Genomic DNA, 23,734 nt, shown 5'->3' on the forward strand with positions numbered 1-23,734 from the left:
CCCGCTGTTGAGGTGCGTATTTAAACTGGTCATTGCCCCAGCTGAATAAAAGCTCATTCATTACAGCTGAGCTCTTGTAACAACATAAGAACACAAGAAATAGGAGCAGGAGTAGGCCCCTCGAGCCTGCTCCACCATTCAATAAGATCATGGCTGATCATCGACCTCAACTCCACTTTCTCGCCCGATCCCCATATCCCTTGATTCCCCTAGACCCCAAAATCTATCGATCTCAGCCTTGATATTCAGAGACTCAGCATCCACAGCTCTCTGAGGCAGAGAATTCCAAAGATTCACCACCCTCTGAGTGAAGAAATTCCTCCTCCTCTCTGTCTTAAATGGCCTTCCCCTTATCCTGCGACTGTGCCCCCTGGTTCTAGACACTCCAGCCCGGGGGAAACATCCTCTCAGCATCTACCCTGTCAATCCCCTTCAGAATCTTATACATTTCAGTGAGATCACCTCTCATTCTTCTAAACTCCAGAGAGTATTGGCCCATCCTAAACAATCATAAGACAGCCCTCTCACCCCAGGAATCAATCTAGTGAACCTTCGTTGCACCGCGTCCAAGGCAAGTATATCCTTCCTTTGATACAGAGACCAGAACAGTGCGCAGTACTCCAGGTGTGGTCGCACCAAGGCCCTGTACAATTGTAGCAAGACTTCCTTACTCTTGTACACCAACCCCCTTGCAATAAAGGATAACATGCCATTTGCCTTCCTTATTGCTTGCTGTACCTGTATGCTCACTTTCTGTGTTTCCTGTATGAGGACATCCAACTGTCTCTGAACACCAACATTTAAATGTTTCTCACCATTTAAAAAATATTCTGGTTTTCTATTCTTCCTACCAAAGTGAATAACCTCACATTTTCCCACATTATACTCCATCTGCCACCTTACTGCCCACTCACTCACTCACTCACTCAGCCTGTCCATATCCCTTTGCAGGCTCTTTGGGGCCGAAATTGTCCCTTTTACCGGTGCCGGCGGCACCTCTGGGAGGCACTGACAGGGCACAGAAATCGCCGCTTACTGCCCCGCAAGTGAAATTGCCCCGAGCAACCTCCCTCCGCCCCGCGACAACAACAGCTCGAGCTGTCGAGTTGCAGACTGGAACCGGATACGCCAGCGATAATTAAAGGCCATCTTGGAAAATATTTTTTGTTGGCCATTACTTATTTCTGGTTTCCAACAGTTAGGCAGAGTGGCTGTTGCACCGAAAGCAGCGTTTCTCAGTCAAACATTCTTCTGCCTCCTACCTTCTCCCCAATCACTCAGGACATATTCCACGTTCTACCATTTTAGTTGCTTCATGGGAGCTGTGCTGGCACGCCACAGGGAGAGGGAAAGGGCAAGGGGGCGAGGGGGAGAGGGAAAGGGAGAGAAGGGGAGAGGGAGAGGGAGAGAAAGGGAGAGGGTGAGGGGGAGAGAGAGGGAGAGAGAGAGAGAGAAAGATGGAGAGGGACAGGGAGAGAGGGAGAGGGAGAGGGTGAGGGAGAGGGAGAGGGATGGGGAGAGGGAGAGGAAGGGGGAGAGGGCGAGAGGGAGAGGGAGAAAGGGAGCGAGAGAGAGATGGAGAGGGACAGGGAGAGGGAGAGGTTGAGGGAGAGGGGGAGAGAGAGGGACAGGAAGTGGGAGAGGGAGAGGGAGGGGGAGAGGGAGAGGGAAAGGAAGAGGGAGAGAGGGAGAGGGAGAGGGAGAGAGGAAGAGGGTGAGAGGGGGAGGGAGAGGGAGAGGAGGTAGGGCACCGCGGTCGGAGGTCAAAGGGGATGTTGTTATGTATTAATGCTTGGGGGTCACCAGACACCAGAGGGCGCCACTGTCGGAGGTCATCGGGCTATACGCATGTGACATGTGTGTTTGGTCACCTGTATATAAGCTGCATGTCTTTGTCACGCAGGCACTGTTAGGCTGGAATAAAGATGGATCAGGTTGCACCTGAGTGAGTTTACAGTAACCAAACTCCTGAGTCATTACAATTGGTGATGAGGTAATGAAGAACCTTCGCATGCACAATGGGCAAGGTTGGAATCCTGGAGAGATTCGTGGAGGGCGAGGATTGGACGGATTTTGTCGACCGTCTGGATCAGCATTTTGTGGCCAACGGCATGGAGGCAGAGGCCTACGCAGTTAAGCGCAGGGCAGTTCTCCTCACCATTTGTGGTCCGAAAATTTACGGCCTCATGAAGAACCTTCTCTCACCTGTATGTCCGGTGGAAAAAAGGTATGAGGAATTGTGTACGTTGGTGGGTAACCATCGAAGCCACAAGAGGGGATCATCATATCACGCTACTGTTTCTACACACATGTTTGTGCTGAGGGCCAGGTCGTGTTCGGGATTTGTTGCCGACCTGCGATGTCTTGCTGAGCCGTGTAAGTTTGGGAACATGCTGGAAGACATGCTGCGTGATGTCTTCGTGATAGGCATCAGCCACGATGTGATCCTCAGGAAGCTGTTGGCTGCAGAGACGCTGGATTTGAAAAAGACCATCGCGACTGCCCCGGCATGCATGACGACGGATGATAATTTGAGGCAGATATCATCGACGAGTCGGGAGTTTCACGGCAAGTACTGTAAACAAGATGGTGTCATTTTCGGGCAGAGCCGCTTACTCGAAACCTGCCGCTGCTCAGAGCCCGCCAACTGGTTCAAACCAGATTTCACCCTGTTGGCATTGTGGGGGAAATCATCGGCCTCATCAGTGTCGGTTTAGACAATACTCATACAATGGATGTTCGAAAGTGGGGCATCTTTACAGGATGTGTCCACAACGGAGCAAGCGCGGTGCGCCTCACCACCTGATTGATGAGGACCAGTTCAGTGATGGCCTGGATATGCAACCCGAGGAGGAAGTGCATGGACTGAATTCATTCCTGAGTAAGAGCCAGCCGATAGTCGTTAATGTGAAGCTGAATGGCGATCCTGTATCAATGAAGCTGGACACGGGTGCGAGTCAGTCGATAATGAGCCAAAGGACATTCGACAAGCTGTGGAATACTGAGGCTGTGAAGCTGAAGCTGAGTCCAGTCAATGCCAGGTTGCATACTTAAACTAAAGAACTCATACCGGTGCTCGGCAGTGCAGCAATCAAAGTGTCATGTGATGGTGTGGTTCGTGAGCTGTTTGTCTACAACAGGTATCCTTTTGGGATTCGTTCGGCTGCAGCCATATTTCAGAGGAATATGGAGAGTTTACTGAAGTCCGTTCCTAGAACTGTTGTGTTTCAAGATGACATTCTGGTCACAGATCGCGACACTGCTGAACATCTGAACAATCTTAAAAAAGTCCTATATCGTCTGGACAAATTGGGACTCATGCTGAAACGCTCAAAGTGTGTATTCATAGCCCCTGCAGTTGAATTCCTGGGGAGGAATATTGCTGCTGATGGCATCAGGCCCACTGATTCGAAAACCGAGGCCATCAAAAATGCACCCAGGCCTCAGAATGTGATGGAGCTGCGTTCATTCCTTGGGCTAATCAACTACTTTGGTAGTTTGAGCACTTTACTAGAGCCTGATTGAGCACTTTACTAGAGCCACTGCATATGTTACTAAGAAAAGGCGACAACTGGTTCTGGGGTGCATCTCAAGATAGAGTCTTTGAGAAAGCCAAGAATCTGCTATGTTCAAACAAGTTGCTTGTTCATTATGATCCGTGTAAGCATCTTGTATTGGCCTGTGATGCTTCATCATATGGGGTCGGCTGCTTACTCCAACAAGCAAATGAATCGGGTAAGCTACAACCTGTTCCGTATGCTTCGAGAAGTCTGTCTAAAGCAGAATGAGCTTACAGTATGGTAGAGAAAGAAGCTTTGGCCTGTGCGTATGGGGTTAAAAAGATGCATCAGTACCTGTTTGGTCTTCGGTTTGAACTAGAAACTGATCACAAGCCACTCATTTCATTGTTTGCGGAAAACAAAGGTATTAATACCAATGCATCGTCCCGCATTCAAAGGTGGGTGCTGACATTGTCTGCCTATGATTACGTCATTCGTCATAGACCGTACTGAGAATTATGCCGATGCACTGAGTCGTCTGCCCTTACCCACAACTGAGATAGAGACTCCTCAACCTGCAGATCTGTTAGTAACGGATGCTTTTGAGAGTGAAGGAACCCCTGTCACTGCTCAACAAGTGAGGATCTAGACCAGCCATGACCCTATTTTATCGGTTGTGAAATGGTGTGTACTCAGTGGTGATTGGTCTGCCATACCTATGGAGATGCGTGAGGAGACCAAACCTTACAACCGTCGCAAGGATGAGCTGTCCATTCAGTCAGACTGTTTACTGTGAGGTAATCGTGTAATCATGCCTAAGAAAGGTCGAGAAAAATTTGTACGTGAACTTCATAGCACTCATCCTGGTATTGTCATGATGAAGTCCATCGCTAGGTCTCATGTATGGTGGCCTGGAATTGACTCTGATCTGGAATTATGTGTGCATCAGTGCAATACTTGCATGCAGCTAAGTAAAGTACCAGCGGAATCTCCGCTGAGTCTTTGGTCGTGGCCATCCAAACCATGGTCAAGGATCCACATTGATTTTGCGAGCCCATTCCGAGGAAAGATTCTTTTTGTTGTAGTAGATGCATATTCTAAGTGGATAGAGTGTGTTATTATGTCATTCAGCACGTCTGCAGCTACCATTGAGAGCCTTCGTATCATGTTTGCTACTCATGGTTTGCCTGACATTGTTGTGAGCGACAACAGATCTTGCTTCACAAATTTTGAGTTCCAGGCCTTCATGAAACTCAATTGAATCAGACATGTGAGATCAGCTCCATTCAAGCCTGTTTCTAATGGTCAAGCAGAGCATGCTGTTCAAACGATCAAGCAAAGTATGAAACATGTAACTCAGAGCTCACTGCAGAGACGGTTGCCATGTATTTTGCTCAGTTACAGGTCAAGACCTCATACACTTACTGGGGTTCCTCCTGCTGAACTACTGATGAAGAGAAATCTCAAGATCAGGGTTTCTCTTGTTCATCCTGATTTGAATGATCATGTTGAAAACAGACGTCAAAATCAGCAATGATGTCATGATGGTGTTGCCGTGTCACATGACAGTTCGGTCAACGATCCGGTTTATGTACTGAACTATGGTCAAGGTCCAAAGTGGATCGCCGGCACTGTTACAGCCAAGGAGGGTAACAGAGTGTTTATTGTCGTGCTCAAGAATGGGCAAACATGCAGGAAACACCTTGACCAGGTTAAACTGCGGCACACGGATGAACTGGAACCGAGTGAGGAAGATACAGTTAGTGACCAACCAACCATTGTTCACTCATCAGAGGACTCTGCTGACATTACTGACTCTGAACCTTCAGTCTCTGATGTGGTCATGACCACTCCCATCAGATCGGCTACTCAGCCCTCAGTCTCAACGGACTCAGAACACTCGCCCAGAGCCAAAGTTGAACTGAGACAATCAACTCGTGAGAGGAAAGCCTCAAACCGTCTTAATTTGTAAAAAGACTGTTATTAAGATTTTAAAAGGGGGATGTTGTTATGTATTAATGCTTGGGGGTCACCAGACACCAGAGGGCGCCGCGGTCGGTGGTCATCGGGCTGTACGCATGTGGCATGTGTGCTTGGTCACCTGTATATAAACTGGGTGTCTTTGTCACGCTGGCATTCTTGGGCTGGAATAAAGATGGATCAGGTTGCACATGAGTGAGTTTACAGTAACTGGACTCTTGAGTCATTACAGAGGGAGGGGTAGAGGAGGCTTTACCCTCCCAGAGTATTCCGGCAGCAGTTCTCCTGCATCAATGTCACTGATGAGCAGTGTGTGCAAAGGCTGCGTTTCAGCAAGGACGTGGTCACAGAACTCTGTCATCTCCTGCAACCAGACCTTGAGCCACAGACCGGGGTGAGAATGGCTCTCTCTGGCAGTCAAGGTTAACATCGCGCTCTATTTCTACACCAATGGATCTTTCCAGGGAGCAAAAGGAAACATCTCCAACATCTATCAGTTTACCGTACAAGGTCACAGATGCTCTGTACAGAAGGAGGAGGGACTACATCTCCTTCTCCATGATCAGAGGGAAGCAGCTGGAGCGTGCATGTAGGATAGCGGGCTTCCCCATGGTGCAGGGTGCCATTGTCTGCACCCACCTCGCAATGAGAGATCTTCCGTAACTGCACGGTCTCTCTGGGAGTACACTGGCAATGATGGGTTCCATGGCGTGTGCAGAGCTCTGTACAATTCGGGAGGTGGACTCCTCACCCCTTGTAACAGGCTCTCGGGCAGCTTGCCATTGCACCGATCATGTTGGAGTACATGGCCATCACCCTTTGTGTGAACGCCTCCCTATCGAGTCCTCATCGAAGTCCTGGGCAGCAGAACTCGCGCACGAGTCCTCCCTCCGGGGAGATGGCTCCTGAGCTTCCCTTTCCCCCTGGCTTGTAGTGCCAGTTTCTGAGCTGGTGCCTGCGGGTGAGAGATGCAGTGACACAGTGCTTGGCTCCTCCTCCCCCTCCCCCTCCTCCTCCTCATCCCCTCCTCCTCATTCTTATCCTCGTACCCCTCCCTCTCCTCTTCCTCATCCCTCTCCTCCTCATCCCCCTTGTCCTCCTCCCCATCCTCATCCCCCTCCTTCGCCTCATCCTCCCCCTCCTCCTTGTCCCCTCCTCCTCATTCTTATCCTCATCCCCCTCCCTCTCCTCTTCCTCGTCCCCCTCCCCCTCCTCATCCTCCCCCTCCTCCTCATCCTCCTCCTCCTCCTCGTCCCCCTCCCCTTCCCTATCCTCCTCCCCCTCCCCCTCCTCCTCGTCCCCCTCCTGCTCCTCCTCCCCCTTGTCTCCCTCTTCTCCCTCGTTTCTGGGTTGTGGCGGGGGTGGGGGGACTAAGGCACAGGCTGGTCACCTGCTGGCTGGTTGTCTGAAAGCAGAAATGGCACAAGAGTCGCATTAAGGTGAGGGAAGGGTGGGGGGCAGGAATGGAGCAAGGAAGGCAGACAGTGTGAGGAGCTGGAGAGTGATAAGGCCTTCTGGTTTAACGGGGAAGTGGGATGAGAAGAGGGGATAAAGATATCGTTGTTGCCCCCAGCGGGCTCGATGTCTCCACCGGCCACGGTGCCCACTACCTGCGGGCCAATGAGTCGCCGCACTCGCTTCTCCAGGTCGGAGAGCTGGCGCAGTTCAGCTTCCCCCCCTCCCCGCCAGTCCATCCAGTTGTGGGCCATCTTGGCTGGCAAAAGGCAGGAAGCTGAGTGAGTAAGGGTCCGGTTCTGTATGTGGAAGGTGTGCCTGCCCTGAATAAATAGCTGTGAATGTAGGCAAGGTGTGAGATGAGGCTGTGACTGTGAGTAGGTACAGATGGTCGGTGGTTGCCTGTTGGGTTCAGTGCTGGTCTGCAGAGTGTGCACAGACAGAGGCTCAGAGGATGCTATGTAAGAGTTGTGGGAACAAGTACTTACCTTGACCAGCCAAGTGAGGTCATTGAATTTCTTGCGGCACTGTGTGGGGCTCCTGTTGACCACAGTGCTGGCCAACACCTCTGCGGCCACCTCTGCCCACATGGACCGAAAAACCCGCAGTGTTGGCCTTCTCCCAGATGGAGGGAACAGTGCCTCCCTCCTTCTCCCCACTGCCCCACCAATGTCTCCAATGCCAGGTCATTGAAGCAAGCGGCCCTTGCCTGAGGTACTGGAGCAGCCATTGCACACCTTCCTCACAGCTCAGTCAACTCCAGCAATGGTGAGAATGCCCAGGTGCTGCCTGAAACCACATCCCCTTTAAGAACTGGAATGAACAGCAGGCTGATTATCACTGAATAATAGCGCCCCCTGCAGTGCCCCCTTGAGGCGATTAGCCTTGTGGCATTTCTGAGGGAAAAGGGCCCAATTCCCCACAATTTTGCAGCCCATCTCACCGGGTGCTAAATGTTCAAACAGATAAAACTTAGCGCCCCAAATACGGCGCTACCCAATTTTGCCCTCTTTGTGTTCTCCTCACAGCTTACTGTCCCACCTAGCTTTGTATCATCAGCAAACTTGGATACATTACACTCGGTCCCTTCATCTAGGTCATTAATATAAATTGTAAATAGCTGAGGTCCCAGCACTGATCCTTGCGGTACCGCACTAGTCATAGCCTGTCAATCTGAAAATGTTATCTACCCTGCTAGTTACATCCTCAAAAAGCTCTAATAAATTTCCCTTTCATAAAACCATGTTGACTTTGCCTAATCATGTTATGATTATCTAAGTCCCCTGTTACCACTTCCTTAACAATGGATTCCAGCATTTTCTTGACGACTGATGTCAGGCTAACTGGCCTGTAGTTCACTGTTTTCTCTCTCCCTCCTTTCTTGAATAGCGATGTTACATTTTCTACCTTCCAATCCGCTGGAACTGTTCTGGAATCTAAGGCATTTTGGAAGATCACAACCAATGTATCCACTATCTCTGCAGCCACCTCTTTTAGAACCCTAGGATGTAGGCCGTCAGGTCCAGGGGATTTGTCGGCTTTTAGTCCCATTAATTTCTCTAGTATACGGGGGGCACGGGGGGCTCGGGCTCGGGGGCACAGGGGGGCACAGGGAGCACAGGGGGGCATGGGGAAGGCTCGGGAGGCACGGGAAAGGGGCACAGGGGGGCACAAGGGGAGAGGCACAGGGGGAAGGGCCACGGGGGCATGGGGAGCACGGGAGCACAGGGTGGGGCACAGCGTGGGGCACAGGGGGCACGGGGGGCTCAGGAAGGGGGCACAGCAGGGCATGGGGGTACAGGGGGGCACAGGGAAGGCTCGGGGGGGCACGGGGAAGGGGCACAGGGGGGCACAAGGGGAGAGGCAGAGGGGGAGGGGCACAGGGGGGGCATGGGAGGCTCGGGGGAGGGGGGCACAGCGGGGCACGGAGGGGCACAGGTAGGCACGGGAAAGGCTCAGGGGCATGGGGGAAGGGGCACAGGCGGGCACAGGGGGAGAGGCAGAGAGGGAGGGGCACAGGGGGAGCACGGGAGGGTACAGGAGGAGGGCACAGGGGAAGGGATCTGGGGGAAGGGCAGAGGTGGGAGGGGCAGAGGTGGAGGGGCAGTAGGGGTCACAGGGGGAGGGGCTCGGGGGAGGGGAGGGGCAGAGGGGCAGGGGCAGGAGGGGAGAGGGGAAGGGGCAGAGGGGGAGGGGCAGGAGTGGGGCTCAGGAGTGGGGGTCAGGAGGGGGGCACAGGGAGGTGCAGAGGGTCAGAGGGTGGGCACAGGGGAAGGGGCACAGGAGCCACTCCCCACATCACAGGGTTTACAGATGGGGGCTCAGTTTCCTTGCCCTCTAAGGGTGCTTCCCCAGCTGGGGATTGTCCCGTCAGGTGGTGGCAGATATCGGTTGCCTCCTCCAGGAAGACCTGCTGGACCTGGTGGCCATGCTTCACCAGTGCCCTCAGTTCGCTGGCTTCCGGAGCCTTCCACGGCACTTGCGGAGTCATCGAGGGTCTCTCAGCCTGCTGCACATAGATGCATGAGGTGGGTGATGGATGGATTGCTTGTCAGGGCTGACTATAGCCGGGCTGAGTGAGTGCACGGGTCCCCTCTCTCTGGCTGGTTCACTCAGATGCAGGGTCCCACTGACAGCACACAGGGCAGTCTGTGCTGCAGCATCAGCGTTTATATAGCACGAGTGACGTCCTGCCATTGACACACAGCTGGTGAGCATGCACAGGAAGCGGTCGGGTTCACCGGGAGCTGCCATGATGCTTTCAGCGTGCAGTGTAATATTTATAGCTCCACCTGTGGACTCCTGTGGCACTGCAGCCAGTGCTGTTTATAATAAAGGATACAGATCACCTGACTGGTGAGTTCCAGAATGTTCTGCCATCTTAAGGCTGTGTGTGTGTTTATGAGTTACTGAAAATATAACAATGACGATGAAGATGGGTTTATCGGGGGGGGAAAAGCTGAAATTTTTGTTGGTGGAGGATTCAGCCAACTGACAGAGAGACTTTGAGAGCTTCTCTGTTTTGATTCACAGCTACAAATCTGATGTAAATTACATGCACACTTGTTTGAACTGTCAGGGTCCAGATGGCTGTGCCTATGAGAATAATAGGGCATTTGGGGGAGTTTCAACGCGACCATGAAAGTTTCAGAACGTATGTGGAGTGGTTAGAAATGTTTTACACCGCAAATAATATCATCGAAGTCCCCAGTGATGAAAACCATAACCAGGTGCTGTTGGAACGACAACGGGCTATTTTCTTAACTGAAGCAGGGCCCGAAGTGTATGAAATCTTGAAAAATGTGCTTGTACCTGTCAAGCCAAAGGACACATCACTTAATTAGAGAACAGCACTACAGTCCTGAGCCCCTGGAAATTGCTGCAAGTTATTGTTTCGGAATATGAGATCCGTTAACCAAAGGAAATATCAGTGAGTACATTGTAGCATTAAAAAAGCTGTCTATTCACTGTAATTTTGGAAACTTTCAGGACCGAGCATTGTGTGACCGCTTTGTTTGTGGGATGAAAAATGATGCGATCAGAAGAAAGTTATTGACAACTCCTAACTTGACTTTTGGTTTAACTTGTCAGACAGCTATGTCAATGAACATGGCCGACCAATATTCCCTAGAAGTTCATACTATTTCCAGTCATCAGGCAACCGAGGTGAATCGCCTGCAGGTTAAAAGTAAAAGGCGGTTGGGCCCCAAAGTCTCAGCAATTGGAAATGGGAACAGAGTATTGAAGTCATGCTTTCGGTGCCTGGGACAACACATTGCTCAAAGTTGTCCATATGTGAAGGCAGAGTGTTTCATCTGCAGGAAAACTGGGCATCTTGCGAAGGCATGCCGACTGAAGAGTAAACCAGCTTTCAAAGCTATGAGTAGAAATCCCCAGAGACTACATAGCATGGAAGAATAACAACAGGACGAGGAGGTTTTGGAGCTACACATCATCAGGAGCACGAGGTTAATTAACAGCGATTCAAAAAGTATCATAATCCACATAGATGTTGCAGGAACTAAGATACCCATGGAAATTGACACTGGTACATCCGTGAGTATAGTACCGGAGTCACTATACCTCGACAAATTGCGGGATTTCCCATTGGAGAAAGCCAAGATAGAGCTGCGAGGCTACTCAGGAGAGAACATTCCTGTGGTAGGTCGTATCACTGTACCGGTGAAATACAAGGATCAATTTCAAAGCTTGATTCTATTAGTAGTGGCAGGAGACAAGCCTGCCTTACTAGGAAGAAATTGGTTGGGATCACTGAAGCTGGATTGGAGTGAGATTTTTCGTGTTGAAATGAGATTTGCATCAAAGGATGATGTCATCAAGAAGTATCCGAATGTGTTCTGCAAAATGGACAGTCCGATCCAAGGCTTCAAGGCGAGTGTCAGGGTACAGAAGGACGCTAGATTGGTTTACTACAAGCCACGTCCCATACCATATGCCCTCAAGGAAAAAGTTGAGCAAGAACTCAAAAGACTAGAGACTGAGAACATTATTTCTAAGATAGATCGCTGTAATTGGGCTACACCCATTGTTGTTGTACCTAAGTTCGATGGTAAGGTAAAATTGTGTGGTGATTATAAAGTAACCGTAAACCAGGTTCTAGAGGGTAATGTCCCCAATACATTACCAAATATCGAAGATTTGTTCACAACACTGAGATGGTCAGATCTTCTCAAAACTGGATCTTACGAATGCCTACTTACAGGTTGAACTAGATGAGGAGTCCAAATCATGTTTGACTATAAATACTCATCTAAGCTTATATCCATTTAATAGGCTACCGTTTGGAGTGTCTTCCGCTCCTGCCATATTCCAAGGGGTGAAGAACCAGATTTTGCAAGGTATTGAAGGGGTAGTATGTTATTTAGATGACATATTAATTTCAGCACCAAATAGGCAAATTCATAATAACATATTGAATGAAGTCCTCAAACGGCTAGAGAAGCACAGAGTACGAGTGTCTGCTCGTAAGTGTGAGTTATTTAAAAACTCAGTGGAGTACTTAGGGTACAGAGTCGACAAAGATAGTTTACATCCAACCATGGAAAAATTGGATGCAATTAGAAATGCACCCACTCCCAAGAATGTCACTGAACTTCGATCATTTTTGGGTCTTTTGAACTATTACGGCAAATTTGGCTACAGTGTTACATCCATTGAATGAACTATTGAAAAAACAGGTCCATTGGAAGTGGTCAGAAGAATGCGACACAGCAGTCAAGGAGTGTAAAAGCAAATTGGTAGAGAGCACCATGTTAGTTCACTATGACGTATCTCAGGAGATCAAGCTAGCATGTGATGCCTCTCCATATGGAGTTGGGGCAGTAATCTCTCATGTATTAAGTAGTGGGGAGGAGAGACCAATTGCTTTTCCTTCACGCACTCTCAGTGCCAGTGAGCGTAATTATGCACAAATCGAAAGGGAAGCTTTGGCATTAATTTTTGGGGTCAAGAAGTTTCACAAATACTTGTATGGTTGTAAGTTTACCATCGTTATGGACCATAAGCCCCTGACAGCAATCCTCCATCCAAATCCTCCTCCAATCCCCCGTTCCAACATTAGCTGCAGCCCAAATGCAGAGATGGGCTTTGATTTTGTCAGCATATACGTATGATATTGAATACAGACGATCAACTAATCACATTAATGCTGATGCTGTGTCTAGATTGCCTTCCCCATCACAAGTTACACCCGATAGGGAAGAGATGTTCTATTTTTCATACATTGATGAACTGCCAGTCACAGCTGAAGAGATTGGTAGAGCAACCAAACGTGATCCAATTATGTCAAAGGTGCATGATTACATCGCAAATGGCTGGCCAAGCCAGGTAACAGAGAAAGATATTGATCCATTTTTCATTGGTAGGAACAAATTATCAGTGGATAAAGATTGTATCATGTGGGGTGCAAAAGTCGTTATACCAAATAGATTCAGGTCCAAATTATTAGGAGACCTCCATGACCAGCACCTGGGAATGTGTTTGACCAAGAGTTTTGCACGCAGTTAACTTATGGTGGCCAGGTCTTGATAAAGATATAGAGTATATCGTGAATCAGTGTACGACATGTCAATCGATAAGCAAGCAACCAACACCAGTACCATTACAGCCATGGAAATGGCCTCCCAGGGTGTGGCAAAGGCTACATATCGATTTTGCTGAGCTAGGAGGACAACAGTTGTTCATTGTGAGTGATAGCCTATCGAAGTGGCCCGAGGTGTTTCCAATGTGGAAAATAACAACAAGTAAAGCATTAGACATTTATGAAGATTATTTTCTTCATTTGGCCTCCCAGAAGACATTGTTTCTGATAATGGACCACAATTTTGGTCAGAAGAATTTGCAGTTCACGAGCAAAGATGGTGTGAAACATACCAAGGTTCCACCGTACCACCCTGCTTCAAATGGTGCAGCAGTGCGCACTGTACAAATTGTTAAACGTGCCCTCATCAAACAAGAGGATGCTGTGATGGTCAGTAACAGTGGGAAGGTAAGGTGTGGGACTAATGCTGAAAGGGGAACAGGGGTTGTGGTCACTGGTACCGCAGGTGGATGAAGACCAAGCGTTATGGTGTGCAAGAACATGCTTCAAGAGGTTCTTACTCCCTGTGTGGATGAGAGCAGGGACTGCAGGGAGGGTGAGCAAACTGACCACAGCACCGTGGGACAGGGGCCGTTCAAGTGGGAGAGTAAAAAGAAACATTGTCGTGGGAGGGGACAGTATCGTTAGGGGGATAGATATTGTTCTCTGCAGCCGACAGCACGAGTTCCGAAGGCTGTGTTGCTTGTCCGGTGCCAGGGTTAAGGACATCTCCTCTGGGCTGGAGAGGAACTTGGGAGTGGGAGGGGGAAGATCCAGTTGTTGTGGTCCACGTAGGTACCAATGACATAGATAGAACAAAGAAAGAGGTTCTTCTAAGAACATAACATAAGAAATAGGAGCAGGAGTAGGCCATACGGCCCCTCGAGCCTGCTCCGCCATTTAATACGATCATGGCTGATCCGATCATGGACTCAGCTCCACTTCCCTGCCTGCTCCCCATAACCCCATATTCCCTTATCGGTTAAGGAACTATCTATCTCTGTCTTAAATTTATTCAATGTCCCAGCTTCCACAGCTCTCTGAGGCAGCTAATTCCGCAGATTTACAACCCTCTGAGAGAAGAAATTCCTCCTCATCTCAGTTTTAAATGGGCGGCCCCCTATTCTAAGATCATGCCCCCTAGTTCTAGATTTCCCTATCAGTGGAAACATCCTCTCTGCATCCACCTTGTCAAGCCCCCTCATAATCTTATATGTTTCGATAAGATCACCTCTCATTCTTCTGAATTCCAATGAGTAGAGGCCCAACCTACTCAACATTTCCTCATAAGTCAACCCCCTCATCTCCGGAATCAATCCAGTGATCCTTCTCTGAACTGCCTCCAAAGCAAGTATATCCTTTCGTAAATATGGAAACCAAAACTGCATGCAGTATTCCAGGTGTGGCCTCACCAATACCTTGTATAACTGTAGCAAGACTTCCCTGCTTTTATACTCCAACCTCTTTGCAATAAAGGCCAAGATTCCATTGGCCTTCCTGATCACTTGCTGCACACTATCCTGTTGTGTTTCATGCACAAGTACCCCCAGGTCCTGCTGTACTGCAGCACTTTGCAATCTTTCTCCATTTAAATAATAACTTGCTCTTTGATTTTTTTTCTGCCAAAGTGCATGAATTTGCCAAAGTATGCAGAAACAGTCTTTCTAGAACCTCAACTTTATCAATTTTTATCCCATCCAGTATCTCCTTACCTCCTCTTTCACTATGTCTAGGGCAGCATCTCCTTCCATGGTAAAGACAGATGCAAATTATAATTTCGTACCTCAGCCATGCCCTCTGCCTCCATACGTAGGTCTACCTTTTGGACCCTAATCGTCCCCACCCCTCTCACTACCCGGTTACTATTTATATGCTGAAAGCAGACTTTTGAATTCCCCTTTATGTTCGCTCCCTCTGCTCCTCTTATCTCCTTTTTCACTTACCCTCTCAACTCAACAAGCCTGATTCTCACTTAAAATCTCTGTTATATATGTGGACTTGTATTTACTCTGCACAGCCACCAGAGGGCTCATTCCCTGGAGTCCCAAGGGATCCCATAATCCCTTGGAAGCACAGGTATTAAAGGAGGCCTCACAGGTTGGAGAGGCACTCTGGAGACCTGCAATAAAAGACTAAGGTCACACTTTACTTTGCGCTCACAGTGTTCAGTCTGACTCTTTCTCCATACACAACAATTGGCGACGAGATACAGACAGCGAACCCAAAGATGCAGAGAACAGTGGGCATCTTGGAGAAATCCTTGAAGGGAGATGATTGGGAAACTTGTGGAGTGACTCAACCAATACTTCATGGCCAACGAGCTAGATGGGGAAGAGAGCACTGCCAAACGTAGAGCGATCCTCCTCACCGTCTGTGGGGCACCAACGTATGGCCTCATGAAGAATCTGCTCACTCCAGCGAAGTCCACGGAGAAATCGTATGACGATTTGTGCACACTGGTCCGAGAGCATTTGAACCCGAAGGAAAGCGTTCTGATGGCGAAGTATCAGTTCTACACCTACAAAAGGTCTGAAGGCCAGGAAGTGGCGAGTTATGTCGCCGAGCTAAGACGCCTTGCAGGACATTGCGAATTTGAAGGACATTTGGAGCACATGGAGCTCAGAAACTTTTTCGTACTTGGCATTGGCCACGAAACCATACTTCGCAAACTTTTGACTGCAGAGACCTCAACATTTAGTAAGGCCATAGCGATAGCCCAGGCGTTCATTGCCACCAGTGACAATATGAAGCAAATCTCTTAGCATACAAGTGCTGCTACAAGTACTGTGAACAAAGTGAGGTTGTTTGCAAATCGTAATGTACAGGACAGGTCACACATACCTGCAGCTACAGGCCCGCAGATGTCTCAGAGTCCACCATCAAGGGTGATGAATGTAAAGCCATTAACACCTTGTTGGCGCTGCAGAGGTGATCATCGTTTCCATTCATGCCGATTCAAAGAGTACGTTTGCAAGGACTGTGGAACAATGGGACACCTCCAACGATTGTGCCCAAGTCTTAAACAAATTTTGTTCGCTGTTCGAACCAGGCATCGGTAAATTCCAAGGAGCAAAAGTGCAGATCCACCTAATTCCGGGGGCGCGTCCCATCCATCACAAGGCGAGAGCAGCACCTTACATGATGAGAGAAAGGGTAGAGATCGAGCTGGACCGGCTGCAAAGAGAGAGCATCATTTCACCGATCGAGTTCAGCGAGTGGGCAAGTCCTATTGTCCCAGTCCTCAAGGGAGATAGCACTGTCAGAATCTGTGATGATTACAAAGTAACTATCAATCGTTTCTCCCTGCAGGACCAATACCACTACCAAAAGCCGACGACCTCTTTGCAACGCTGGTGGGAGGAAAGACGATCACGAAACTGGATCTGACTTAAGCCTACATGACTGGAGGAATCATCGAAGGCCCTCACCTGCATCAACACGCACAAAGGTATTTTTGTTTATAACAGATGCCCATTTGGAATCCGATCAGCGGCGGCGATATTCCAGAGAAACATGGAAAGTTTATTGAAGTCGGTCCCGCACACCGTGGTCTTCCAGAACGACATCCTGGTCACAGGTCGGAATACAGTCGAGCACCTGCAGAACCTGGAGAAGGTTCTTAGTCGACTCAACCATGTGGGGCTCAGGTTAAAACGCTCAGTGCGTTTTCCTGGCATCTGAAGTGGAGTTCCTGGGAAGGAGGATTGTGGCGGACGACATCAGGCCCATCAACGCGAAGACAGAGGCAATCGAGAACGGACTGAGGCCAGAGAACGTGACAGAGCTGCGGTCGTTTCTGGGACTCCTGAACTACTTTGGTAGCTTCTTACCGGGTCTCAGCACCCTGCTAGAACCACTGCATGTCTTACTACAAAAAGGTGGCGAATGAGTTTGAGGCAAAAGCCAAGAAAATGCCTTTGTAAAAGTGAGAAAATTGTTATGCTCAAACAAATTGCTTGTGTTGTATGATCCATGTAAGCGTTTGGTACTAGCATGTGATACATCGTCGTATGGCGTCGGGTGTGTATTGCAACAAGCTAATGATTTAGGGAAACTGCAGATGGTTGCTTATGCATCTAGGAGTCTGTCTAAGGCTCAGAGACCTACAGCATGATTGAAAAAGAAGCGTTAGCGTGTGTCTATGGGGTAAAGAAAATGCATCAATAACTGTTTGGACTAAAATTCGAATTGGAAACTGACCATAAGCCACTTATATCTCTGTTCTCTGAGAATAAAGGGATAAATACCAATGCATCGGCCTGCATCCAGAGATGGGCGCTCATGTTGTCCGCATACAACTACGCCATCCGCCACAGGCCAGGCATAGAAAACTGCGCCGATGCTCTCAATAGGCTGCCATTGCCCACCACGGGGGTGGAAATGGCGCAGCCCGCAGATCTAGCCATGGTTATGGAAGCATTTGAGAGTGAGCAATCACCCGTCACTGCCCGGCAGATCAAAACCTGGACAAGCCAGGACCCCTTATTATCTCTAGTCAAAAGCTGTGTGCTTCACGGGAGCTGGTCCAGTGTTCCAGTGGAAATGCAGGAAGAGATAAAGCCGTTCCAGTGGCGCAAAGATGAAATGTCTATACAGGCGGACTGCCTTCTGTGGGGCAATCGAGTAGTGGTCTCCAAGAAGGGCAGAGACACCTTCATCAATGACCTCCACAGTACCCACCCAGGCATCGTAATGATGAAAGCGATAGCCAGATCCCACGTGTGGTGGCCCGGTACCGATGCGGACTTAGAGTCCTGCGTTCACAGATGTAATACATGCTCTCAGTTAAGCAATGCACCCAGGGAGGCCCCGTTAAGGTTATGGTCTTGGCCCTCCAAACCGTGGTCTAGGGTACACATCGACTATGCAGGCCCGTTCTTGGGTAAAATGTTCCTTGTGGTTGTAGATGCGTACTCCAAGTGGATTGAATGTGAGATAATGTTGGCTAGCACGTCCGCTGCCACTACTGAAAGCCTGCGGGCCGTGTTTGCCCCTCACGGCTTACCCAATGTCCTGGTGAGTGACAATGGGCCATGTTTTACCAGTGCTGATTTCAAAGAATTCATGACCTGTAACGGGATCAAACATGTCACATCTGCCCCGTTTAAACTAGCGTCCAATGGTCAGGCAGAGAGAGCAGTGCAAACCATCAAGCAAGGCTTGAAGAGGGTAACTGAAGGCTCACTGCAGACTCGCCTATCCCAAGACCTGCTTAGCTAACGCAGGAGACCCCACTCACTCACTGGGATCCCACATGCTGAACTGCTCATGAAAAGAGCATTTTAAGACAAGGCTCTCATTAGTTCACCCTGATCTACATGAACAGGTAGAGAGCAGGCAGCTTCAACAAAGTGCATACCATGCTAGCGCAAATGTGTCACGCGAGATTGAAGTCAATGATCCTGTATTTGTATTAAATTATGGACAAGGTCCCAAGTGGCTTCCCGGCACTGTCGTGGCCAAAGCGGGGAGCAGGGTGTTTCGGGTCAAACTTTCAAATGGACTCATTCACCGGAAACATTGGAGCAAATCAAACATAGATTCATGGACTATCCTGAGCAACCCACCTTGGACCCTACCTTTTTTGATCCCCCAACATACACACCAGTGGCAACCGGCACCACGGTTGACCACGAAGCAGCCCTGCAGGGCCCAACACACCGGCAGCCCAGCAAGGCCAGCTGCACAGCAGCCCAGCGAGGGCCCAATAAATGATTCAACAACACGAGCTTTCACACCGAGACGATCAACCAGGGCAAGAAGGGCCCCAGATCGACTCACATTGTAAATAGTTACACTATTGACTTTGCGGCGGGGGGCGGGGAGGGAAGTGTTGTTGTATATGTGGACTTGTATTTACTCTGTACAGCCACCAGAGGGCTCATCTCCTGGAGTCGCAAGGGATCCCATAATCCCATGTGAGCACAGGTATTTAAGGAGGCTTCACAGGTTGGAGAGGCACTCTGGAGACCTGCAATAAAAGACGAAGCTCACACTTTACTTTGAGCTCACAGTGTTCAGCCTGACTCGTTCTCCATACACAACATTCTCAATCTGGTATCTTTCATACTCTCCCTTTTTCTGCTTCATCTTACTCTCCATCTCTTTCATCATCCAGGGAGCTCTGTCTTTAGTTGCCCTACCTTCCCCATCGTGGGAATGTACCTCGACTGTACCCAAACCATCTCCTCTTTAAAGGAACTCCTTGTTCAATATCAGTTTGGCCTGCCAATCTTTGATTGCAATTTACCCGGGCCAGATCCGTTCTCAACGCATTGAAATTGGCCTTACTTCAATTAAGTATTTTTACTCTAGATTGCTCCTTGTCCTTTTCCATAGTTAATGTAAACCTTATAATACTATAATCACTGTTCCCTAACTGACACGTGCTCCACTTGAGCTACCTCATTCCCCAGAACCAGATCCAGCAATGCCTCCTTGTTCACCACACATCGTACGTTTGCACACATGCACTGTAAACCTATCTTAGGCATTCTTGTATTCTCTCTCAGTCTGATCCCACTCAATACTGTTACGTCTTTAATACTCTTATGAATGACTCGACGAGGTCTAGTATTGTACTTGAGCTGTTGTGACCTTAGTCCCATTTATTTTAACTCCAGAGTGAGGCACAAGCATGGTGGGCAGCCTTTTATACTGGGCCCTGCACACCTAGGCAGGTGACCCTCAGCTCTCCCACCGCAGTGCCCTCTGGTGGCACACCTTATGTGACTATACAGTTAGTCTACAGACATGACAAATACCTTACTATTTCTTACTCTAGTGCTATCAGTCTCTCCCCATCCTTTATGCCCTTTGTTTCTCCTTTCTAATGCTACATCCTGGTGTCCATCCCCCTGCCAACTTAGTTTAACCCCTCCCCAACAGCACCAGCGTACCTCCCCACGAGGAACGATGATACTGGTCCCGGCTCTGTTGAGGTGCAACCCGTTCGGCCTGTACAGGTCCCACCGCCACCAGAACTGGCCCCAATGCCCCAGGAATCACCATCCTCCTCATCACTGTCACCTTCAATCATGGCCTGCGTAACTGGCAAGGCCATCTCCAACTGCTAGAGCCTCCCTTTTCATTGGGCATGTGATGTCACATCACCCGTCCATATTCCTCAGCTAATTCCATTTGAGCTTTTCCTGTAGGTTCCAGGTCCGCTCTCTGTTTTCACCATTTTATTATGTGATTTTTTTCTCTGAATTTGAATCTGTGATCTCTTAGTTCCCTTTCTTTGTTTATCAGCTGCGATTGGAAATATTCTACATTTCTTTCCAACACGTGGCTACTCCATGCTGCCTGCCCGGTTTTTGCCCTTTTGTCTATCTCGTTCTCTGCTTACGATTCCAACTCTTTTACCCTTCCTTCCAACCGTGATTATCCACCTCGTGCTGTAGCTTATAGCATGTTCCTAATAACACACCACCCTGGGCTGCTTCTTTGTTTAATCTTTTTAACATCGCTCAGCTTTTCCACTGCAAAAACTAGCACCAGTCCTGGCAACAGCAAATGGCAACACATAGTAAGAGCTACAAACAGAGAGCATGAAAAACACTTAAAATATCAAAATCATCGCAAAAAATTACAATTATATTTGGAAAAAGAGGGTGTTCAAGAGCAATGTGGGCCCCTTAAAAACAGAAAATGTTGATACCCTGTATTGTAAATGAAAATAAGGAAATGGTGGACATGTTGAACAATTACTTTGCATCAGTATTTACAGTAGAGGAAGCAGTAGTCGAAACATGCCGGACATCCCAAGGAGATGAATATTGAATCACGGATGGGCAGTCACCAAAATTAATGCACTGAAGAAAATAAGGGCAATAAAGAGTGATGGATCGCCAGGACCAGACGGTTTCCATCCCACGGTTTAAAGGAAGTAGGTGAGCACACTGCAGATGCCCGAACTATAACCTTCTAAAGTTCACTCAATGCAGGAAGAATGGTTCCTTTAGATTGAAAAATTGCACATTATTCCAAACTATTTAAGAATGGCGAGAGAAGGAAACCAGGAATTATAGACAAGTTAGTAAATGTATGTACATAAGGTCTGCCCACCACCAGGGGGCACTACCGTCAGAGGTCCTCAGGTCACAGGTACACTGGTGCTGGGCCCGGTATATAACATGAACTTCACCTTTGTATCCTCACTTCTGGAAGCCATTAAAGACTGCCCAGGTTACACCTGGTCACTGGCTCACAGTATGGAGTTCATTGTATCATTTCATACACCACAACTGGCGACGAGGCAAATACAAACACATGCAAAAGTATGACGAGCACAGCACGATCGAGTACTGTTGGAATTATCAAGAGATTCAATGAGGAAGAGGATTGGGGAGATTTCACGGATTGTCTTGACCAGTATTTCGCGGCAAACGACCTAAACAAAGACAAGGATGCAGAGAAGCCCAGGGCAGTTCTTCTCACCATCTGTGGCCCCACGACCTATGCACTCATCAAGAATCTGCTCTCACCCAGTCTTCCTACAGAAAAGGATTACAAAGAACTGTGTGCTCTAGTTCGTGAACACCTTAAACCCATGGAAGGAATCCTCATATCCAGATATCGCTTCTATACGCATGTTCATCTAGAAGGCCAGGATGTAACGGCATTTGTTGCCGACCTGAGACATCTTGCAGGGCCTTGCAAATTTGGGCCTGCATTGGAAGACATGCTGCATGACTTTTTCGTGATCAGGGTCAACCATGAGGCGATCGTAAGTAAGCTGCTGGCTGCGGAGACGCCGGACCTCAGCAAGATCATCACCATGGCCCAGGCTTGCATGTCCACGCAGAAAAGCACGAAGCAAATATCGCGAACTCCACGGCAAGTACTGTGTACAAAATTGTATCGATGGCTGGCAGAGCTGCACATGGAAGGGCCTACTCGACTGCGCATGCGAGAACGGGAGCTGCTCAAAGCCCACCATCGGGCGCAAATCCGAGCTCAACGTGTTGGCGTTGCGGGGGGAATCACCGACCCCAACAGTGCCGCTTCAGGCAGTATGTATGCAGAGGGTGTGCGAAGACGGGGTATCTTCAGCGGACGTGTCCACAGCGGAGCAAGCGAGCTGCGACACACCACGTGGATGATGATAAATCCAGTGTGAGTCTGGCGGTGCAGCCCTAGGCATTTGAGAGCTCCAAGGACGTAGTGTACAGCGTACGTGCGTTCCTAACAAAGAGCCAACTGGTAATGAAATTAAACGGCGTGCCGGTATCCATGGAATTAGACACGGGTGCGAGTCAATCGATAATGAGCCAGAGGACTTTCGAAAAGCTATGGGAGACCAAGGCAGAGAGATCCAAGCTGAGTCCGATAAATACGAAGTTGCATACCTACACCAAAGAGCTCATATCAGTGATCGGTAGTGCAGCAGTAAGTGTCATACAAGGGATCGGTTCATGATCTACCATTATGGATCATCCCGGGCAACAGCCCATCGTTATTCGGTAGGAGGTGGCTCGAGAAAATAAAATGGAAATGGTACGATGATTTGTGTGCTCAAGTGCTGGGAAAATTTCCCTCACTGTTTGAACCGGGAATTGGCAGCTTCAAGGGAGCCAAGATTCACCTCGGCCCAGACGCAATGCCCATCCCGCACATGATGAGAAAAGGTGGAGCTCGAATTGGACAGGCTACAACGCGAGGGGGTCATCTCACCGGTGGAATTTAATGAATGGGCCAGTCCCATTGTTCCAGTGTTAAAGAGCGACGGCATGGTCAGGATTTGTTGGGACTACAAGGTCACGATTAACCGAGTTTTGAAACAAGATCAGTACTCGCTACCGAAAGCTGATGACCTGTTTGCAACGCTAGCCGGGGAAAATCGTTCACCAAATTGGATCTAACGTCGGCCTACATGACACAGGAACTGGTTGAATCATCAAAGAAACTTACATGCATCAACACGCACAAAGGGCTATTTATTTACAGCAGGTGCCCTTTTGGCATTCGTTCGGCGGCAGCCATATTTCAGAGAAACATGGAGAGCCAATTGAAATCCGTCCCCAGGACCATGGTATTCCAAGACAACATCCTAGTCACAGGTCGTGACACCGCTGAACACTTGCACAATCTGGAAGAGGTTCTGTGTCGTCTGGACAAAGTGGGACTCAGGCTGAAACGTTTGAAGTGCGTTTTCATGGCACCAGAGGTCAGATTCCTTGGACGAAAGATTGCTGCAGACAGAATCAGGCCTACAGACACGAAAACAGAGGCCATCAAAAATGTGCCCAGGCCCCAGAATATGACGGAGCTGCGTTCGTTCCTGGGTCTTCTCAAGTTTTTCGGTAACTTCTTACCCAAATTGAGCACAGTATTCGAGCCTTTGCTCAAGCTGCTCAGGAAAGGAGACGACTGGGTGTGGGTTAAATTCAAGACACAGCCTTTGAGAAGGCTAGAAATCTGTTGTGTTCCCACAAGCTACTGGTACTGTATGACCCATGCAAGCGTCTAGTTTTGACCTGTGATGTGTCGTCCTATGGGGTGGGCTGCGTACTCCAGCAAGCCAATGAATCAGGCAAACTACAACCAGTTGCATACACGTCTTGAAGCCTACGTAAAGGCGTAAAGAGCCTACGGCATGGTAGAGAAAGAGGCTTTAGCATGTGTTTATGGGGTAAAGAAAATGCACCAGTACCTGTTTGGGCTTCGCTTCGAGCTGGAAGCCGATTACAAGCCG

The sequence above is a fragment of the Pristiophorus japonicus genome, chromosome 13, assembly GCF_044704955.1.
Source record: "Pristiophorus japonicus isolate sPriJap1 chromosome 13, sPriJap1.hap1, whole genome shotgun sequence".
Taxonomy (NCBI): Eukaryota; Metazoa; Chordata; class Chondrichthyes; family Pristiophoridae; genus Pristiophorus; species Pristiophorus japonicus.